Source organism: Schistocerca americana, chromosome 9 (assembly GCF_021461395.2).
Source record: "Schistocerca americana isolate TAMUIC-IGC-003095 chromosome 9, iqSchAmer2.1, whole genome shotgun sequence".
Classification (NCBI taxonomy): domain Eukaryota; kingdom Metazoa; phylum Arthropoda; class Insecta; order Orthoptera; family Acrididae; genus Schistocerca; species Schistocerca americana.
Window position 1 is genome coordinate 210,911,667 of NC_060127.1, and position 6,972 is coordinate 210,918,638.

Genomic DNA, 6,972 nt, shown 5'->3' on the forward strand with positions numbered 1-6,972 from the left:
TCTGACCGCCTTTCCTATTTTCTATAATAACGCAATATTTCCAACTAATGCAAATTTTACGAATAAAAGTTACTCTTAATTTAAAAATTATTGAAAAAACGAAAAATTTCAGCACTGCTGCTATGGCTAATTAATATTTCGTTTTTTTTTTTACTCGGTTATTAATAGAATATAAAAAACAGCTGTTATAACAGAGACGAAACAAATACCGATTATTACAAACTAAAATATGTTTTTAACCGGTCGTCTTTTTTCCGTCATTAAACTGTGGATAGCAAAGGTTAAACAACGATCTAATTTCGGATCCGTCTACGAAACTGAAACAGTGCAGAACATCTATACGTCTGTGGCGGCAGCAGCTATGCAAATCCATGCATTGTCTACAGGGTAGTCCATCGATCGTGACCGGGCCAAGTATCTCACGAAATAAGCAGCAAACGAAAAAACTACTAAGAACGAAACTCGTCTAGCTTGAAGGGGGAAACCAGATGGTGCTATGGTTGGCCCGCTAGATGGCGCTGCCATAGGTCAAACAGATATCCCCATTTTTTATTACATATTCGCGTAATACGTAAAGAAATATGAATGTTTTAGTTGGACCACTTTTTTCGTTTCGTGGTAGATAGCGCTGTAATAGTCACGAACGTAAAAGTACGTGGTATCACGTAACATTCCGCCAGTGCGGACGGTATTTGCTCCGTGTACATTACCCGTGTTAAAATGGACCGTGCACCAATTTCGGAAAAGGTCGATATCGTGTTGATGTATGGCTACTGTGATCAAAATGCCCAACGGGCGTGTGCTGTGTATGCTGCTCGGTATCCTGGACCACATCATCCAAGTGTCCGGACCGTTCGCCGGATAGTTACGTTATTTAAGGAAACAGGAAGTGTTCAGCCACATGTGAAGCGTCAACCACGACCTGCAACAAATGATGATGCCCAAGTAGGTGTTTTAGCTGCTGTCGCGGCTAATCCGCACATCGGTAGTAGACAAATTGCGCGAGAATCGGAAATCTCAAAAACGTCGGAGTTGAGAGTGCTACATCAACATCCATTGCACCCGTACCATATTTCTATGCACCAGGAATTGCATGGCGACGACCTTGAACGTCGTGTACAGTTCTGCCACTGGGCACGAAATTACGGGACGATGACAGATTATTTGCACGCCTTCTATTTAGCGACGAAGCGTCATTCACCAACGGTGGTAACGTAAACAGGCATAATATGCACAGTTGGGCAACGGAAAATCCACAATGGCTGCAACAAGTGCAACATTAGCGGCCTTGGCGGGTTAATGTATGGCACGGTATTATGGGAGGAAGGATAATTGGCCCCCATTTTATCGATGGCAATCTAAACGGAGCAGTGTATGCTGATTTCCTACGTAATGTTCTACCGATATTACTACAAGACGTTTTACTGCATGACAGAATGACGCTGTACTTCCAACATGATGAATGTCCGGCACATAGCTCGCGTGCGGTTGAAAGCGGTATTGAATAGCATATTTCATGACAGGTGGATTGGTCGTCGAAGCACCATAACGTGGCCCGCACGTTCACCGGATCTGACGTCACCAGATTTCTTTCTGTGGGGAAAGTTGAAGGATATTTGCTATCGTGATCCACCGACAACGCCTGACAACATGCGTCAGCGCATTGTCAATGCATGTGCGAACATTACGGAAGGCGAACTACTCGCTGTTGAGAGGAATGTCGTTACACGTATTGCCAAATGCATTGAGGTTGAGGGACATCATTTTGAGCATTTATTGCATTAATGTGGTATTTACAGGTAATCACGCTGTAATAGCATGCGTTCTCAGAAATGATAAGTTCACAAAGGTACATGTATGACATGGGAACAACCGAAATAAAATGTTCAAACGTACCTACGTTCTGTATTTTAATTTAAAAAACCTACCTGTTACCAACTGTTCGTCTAAAATTGTGAGCCATATGATTGTCACTATTACAGCGCCATCTATCACAAAGCCAAAAAAGTGGTCCAAATAAAACATTCATATTTCTTTAGGTACTACACGAATATGTAATAAAAAATGGGAGTTCCTATTTTAAAAAACGCAGTTGATGTCCATTTGACCTATGGCAGCGCCATCTAGCGGGCCAACCATAGCGCCATCTGGTTTCCCCCTTCAAGCTAGACAAGTTTCGTTCTTTGTAGTTTTTTCGTTTCACGCTTATTTCGTGAGATATTTGGCCCGGTCACGATGAATGGACCACCCTGTCTACTCTTGCTGCGACTGGGCCGCGATGGTCAGTGCTTTTCAGCCACGGCTGCCGAGTGAGGACGTGTTAGCTTCGTGAACTTCGGCAAATGCTGCTGTTTACCAGGATAACTGTTGCGAGTACTACTTAAGATTAATGATAACATGGAAAAGTTGTTCCAACGAAGTACTGTGAAATTTGCGTTACAATAGGGCTTTGAACGCCCAACTACTTCCGAACTTGATGTCTGGCTCTTTGAAAAGATTTAGTTGCAACATCGCGAGGCAACTGGCTTTCGGTATAAATTTGTCGTGAAGTACAAGTGAAGCAACGCAGTGATGGCACTTGCCTAAGAATAACATCTCAAATAGGATGATCTGGCGACTTTATTTATTGAAATGGCGAGATAAGCCATCAGTTATGCTGGGTTGGCTGTACAAACAGTATTTATCTTCAGATTGCCGAAGTAACAGAAGATCATATAAGAGTCACTTTCCGTTTGCGGTACCGTTTTGACAGTAACCAGCGAAAAGTGGACGGGAACTGCAGAGAAGTGACAAAAGTCATGGGAGAGCGATATGTACATATACAGGGTGTTACAAAAAGGTACGGCCAAAGTCTCAGGAAACATTCCTCACACACAAAGAAAGAAAATATGTTATGTGGACATGTGTCCGGAAACGCTTACTTTCCATGTTAGAGCTCATTTAATTACTTCTCTTCAAATCACATTAATCATGGAATGGAAACACACGGCAACAGAACGTACCAGCGTGACTTCAAACACTTTGTTACAGGAAACGTTCAAAATGTCCTCCGTTAGCGAGGATACATGCATCCACCCTCCGTCGCATGAAATCCCTGATGCGCTGATGCAGCCCTGGAGAATGGCGTATTGTATCACAGCCGTCCACAATACGAGCACGAAGAGTCTCTACATTTGGTACCGGGGTTGCGTAGACAAGAGCTTTCAAATGCCCCCATAAATGAAAGTCAAGAGGGTTGAGGTCAGGAGAGCGTGGAGGCCATGGAATTGGTCCGCCTCTACCAATCCATCGGTCACCGAATCTGTTGTCGAGAAGCGTACGAACACTTCGACTGAAATGTGCAGGAGCTCCATCGTGCACGAACCACATGTTGTGTCGTACTTATAAAGGCACATGTTCTAACAGCACAGGTAGAGTATCCCGTATGAAATCATGATAACGTGCTCCATTGAGCGTAGGTGGAAGAACATGGGGCCCAATCAAGACATCACCAACAATGTCTGCCCAAACGTTCACAGAAAATCTGTGTTGATGACGTGATTGCACAATTGCGTGCGGATTCTCGTCAGCCCACACATGTTGATTGTGAAAATTTACAATTTGATCACGTTGGAATGAAGCCTCATCCGTAAAGAGAACATTTGCACTGAAATGAGGATTGACACATTGTTGGATGAACCAATGGCAGACGTGTACCCGCGGAGGCCAATCAGCTGCTGATAGTGCCTGCACACGCTGTACATGGTACGGAAACAACTGGTTCTCCCGTAGCACTCTCCGTACAGTGACGTGGTCAACGTTACCTTGTACAGCAGCAACTTCTCTGGCGCTGACATTAGGGTTATCGTCAACTGTACAAAGAATTGCCTCGTCCATTGCAGGTGTCTTCGTCGTTCTAGGTCTTCCCCAGTCGCGAGTCATAGGCTCGAATGTTCCGTGGTCCCTAAGACGCCAATCAATTGCTTCGAACGTCTTCCTGTCGGGACACCTTCGTTCCGGAAATCTGTCTCGATACAAACGTACCGCGCCACGGCTATTGCCCCGTGCTAATCCGTACATCAAATGGGCATCTGCCAACTCCGCATTTGTAAACATTGCACTGACTGCAAAACCACGTTCATGATGAACACTAACCTGTTGATGCTACGTGCTGATGTGCTCGATGCTAGTACTGTAGAGCAATGAGTCGCATGTCAACACAAGCACCGAAGTCAACATTACCTTCCTTCAATAGGGCCAACTGGCGGTGAATCGAGGAAGCACAGTACATACTGACGAAACTAAAATGAGGCTCAACATGGAAATTAAGCGTTTCCGGACACATGTCCACATAACATCTTTTCTTTCTTTGTGTGTGAGGAATGTTTCCTGAAAGTTCGGCCGTACCTTTTTGTAACACCCTGTATAGATGGTGGTAGTATCGCTTACACAATGTATAAAATAGCAGTGGAATGGCAAAGCTGCCGTGTGAAAAGGTTGATAATGAGCGCACGAGGGCAATTAACAGATTTTGGGCGCGGAATGGTAGGTGGAGGACAACGACCTTGCCGCAGTGGTAGCACCGGTTCCCGTCGATCACCGTAGTTTAAGCGTTGTCGGGCTGGGCTAGCACTTAGATGGGTGACCATCCGGTCTGCCGAGCGCTGTTGGCAAGTGGGGTGCACTCAGCTCTTATGAGACAAACTGAGAAGCTATTTGATTGAGAAGTAGCGCCGGCCGAGGAGGCCGAGCGGTTCTAGGCGCCACAGTCTGGAGCCGCGCGACAGCTACGGTCGCAGGTTCGAATCCTGCCTCGGGCACGGATGTTTGCGATGTCCTTAGGTTAGTTACGTTTAAGTAGTTCTAAGTTCTAGGGGACTGATGACCTCAGAAGTTAAGTCCCGTAGTGCTCAGAGCCATTTGAACCATTTGAGAAGTAGCGGCTCTGGTCTCGTAAACTGACGTACGGCCGGGAGAGCGGTGCGCTGACCACATGACCCTCCATATCCGCATCCTGTGACCCCTGTGGACTGGGTGACACGACGGCCGGTCGGTACCGTTGGGTCTTCCAATGCCGTTCGGACGGAGTTTAGTTTTAATGGTAGTTGGAGCCAGACAAATGGGACATTACATTTTGGAAATCCGAGATCCACAGTGTCAACACTGGGCCGAGAATACCAAATTAAGGCAACACCTCTTGCAACAGACAATACAGTGGCCGACGGCTTTCACTTAACGACCGAGAGGAGCGGCGTTGGCGTAGCGTTGGCAGACAAACAGCACTGCGTGAAATGACCGCAGAAATGAACGTGGGACGTATGACGAACGTTTCCGTTTGGACAGTGCGGCGAAAACTGCCGTTATTGAGCTATGGCAGTACATGACCGACGCGAGTGCCGTTGCTAAGACATCGCCTGCATTGCCTTTCCTGGGCTCGTGACAATATCGGTTGGAGCCTAGGCGACTAGAAAACCGTGGCCTTTTCACATGAGCCCCGATTTCAGCTGGTAAGAGCTGATGGTAGGGTTCGAGTGTGGTGCAGACCCCACGAGCTCATATACCCAAGTTATCAGCAAGGCACTGTGGATTCTGGTAGTGGCTCCATATAACGGTGTGGGTTGTCTTTGTGTGGGATGGACTGGGTCCCCTGGTCCAAGTGAATCGATCACTGACTGGAAACTTACGTTTGGCTACTTGGAGGCCATTTGCAGCCGTTCATCCGATGGAACTTCTGTGGATGACAATGCGCCAAATCACTGGGCCAGGCCGGCCGCTGTGGCCGAGCGGTTCTCGGCGCTTCAGTCTGGAACCGTGCGACCGCTACGGTCGCAGATTCGAATCCTGCCTTTGGCATGGATGTGTCTGATATCATTAGCTTAGTTAGGTTTAAGTAGTTCTAAGCTCTAGGGGACTGATGACCTCAGATGTTAAGTCCCATAGTGCTCAGAGCCAACCATTTTCACTGGCCACGATTGGCCGCGATCGGTCTGAAGAACATTCTTGACAATTTGAGCGACTGATTTGGGCATCCAGATCGCGCTCCATGAATCCCATCGAATATTTATGGGACGTAATCGAGAGGTTTTTTTCGTGCACGAAATGCTGCACCGGCGACACTGTCGCAGTTAACGCACGGGCATAGAGGCAGCACGGCTCAGCTATCTCTACAGGGAAATTCCAACGACTTGTTGAGTGCATGCCACATGTATTACGCCAGCCAAAAGCAGGTCAGAGACTGTATTAGGAAGAATCCTACGAATTAAGTCACCTCCGTGTATAAGGCATATTTATATTGAAACGCTACTTGTTTTTGAATATAAAACACGCAGTGCATAGCGTGACACTCGAATTCTGAGACAAAGTGCTGGAACCACCCGTTGGAAAACGTGTCACTACGCACGAAAACCTAACACCACATTAATTGACCTGAGCGAGTGAAGCAGAACACATCACTGAACTAGATTTTCGTTTATTTCTCACCGTTTATCGAACGAGGTGGCACGGCTGGTGGCACACTGGACTCGCATTCGGGAGGACGGTGGTTCAAACCCGCGTCCGGCCATCCTGATTTAGGTTTTCCGTGATTTCCCTACATCGCTTCAGGCAAATGCCGTGATGGTTCATTTGAAAGGGCACAGCGACTTCCTTCCTTTCTCATTCTTCCCCAACCCGATGGGACCGATGACCTCGCTGTTTGGTCCCCTCACCCAAACCAACCACCCAATTTCTCACTGTTTAGGGATACTGCGTTCCGCACTCATTCGTAACCTCCTGCTTCTAGAGGGAAGTAGCGGTTTGGCATGCTTGTCTCGTTTCCGGCTGTATCTGCCAGATCCCCTCCTTCCTTTCCAACACGCTCTGGTCCTCATAAATTACAACGTCTCCTTTCTTGAAATCCGAGCGTCTTGCGATTTTCTTTATGGTCCTCAATGCTGGATAGATAGGCCGCATTGATTACAAGGCATTAAGAGACACTCTGCTCCAGGTATTGTG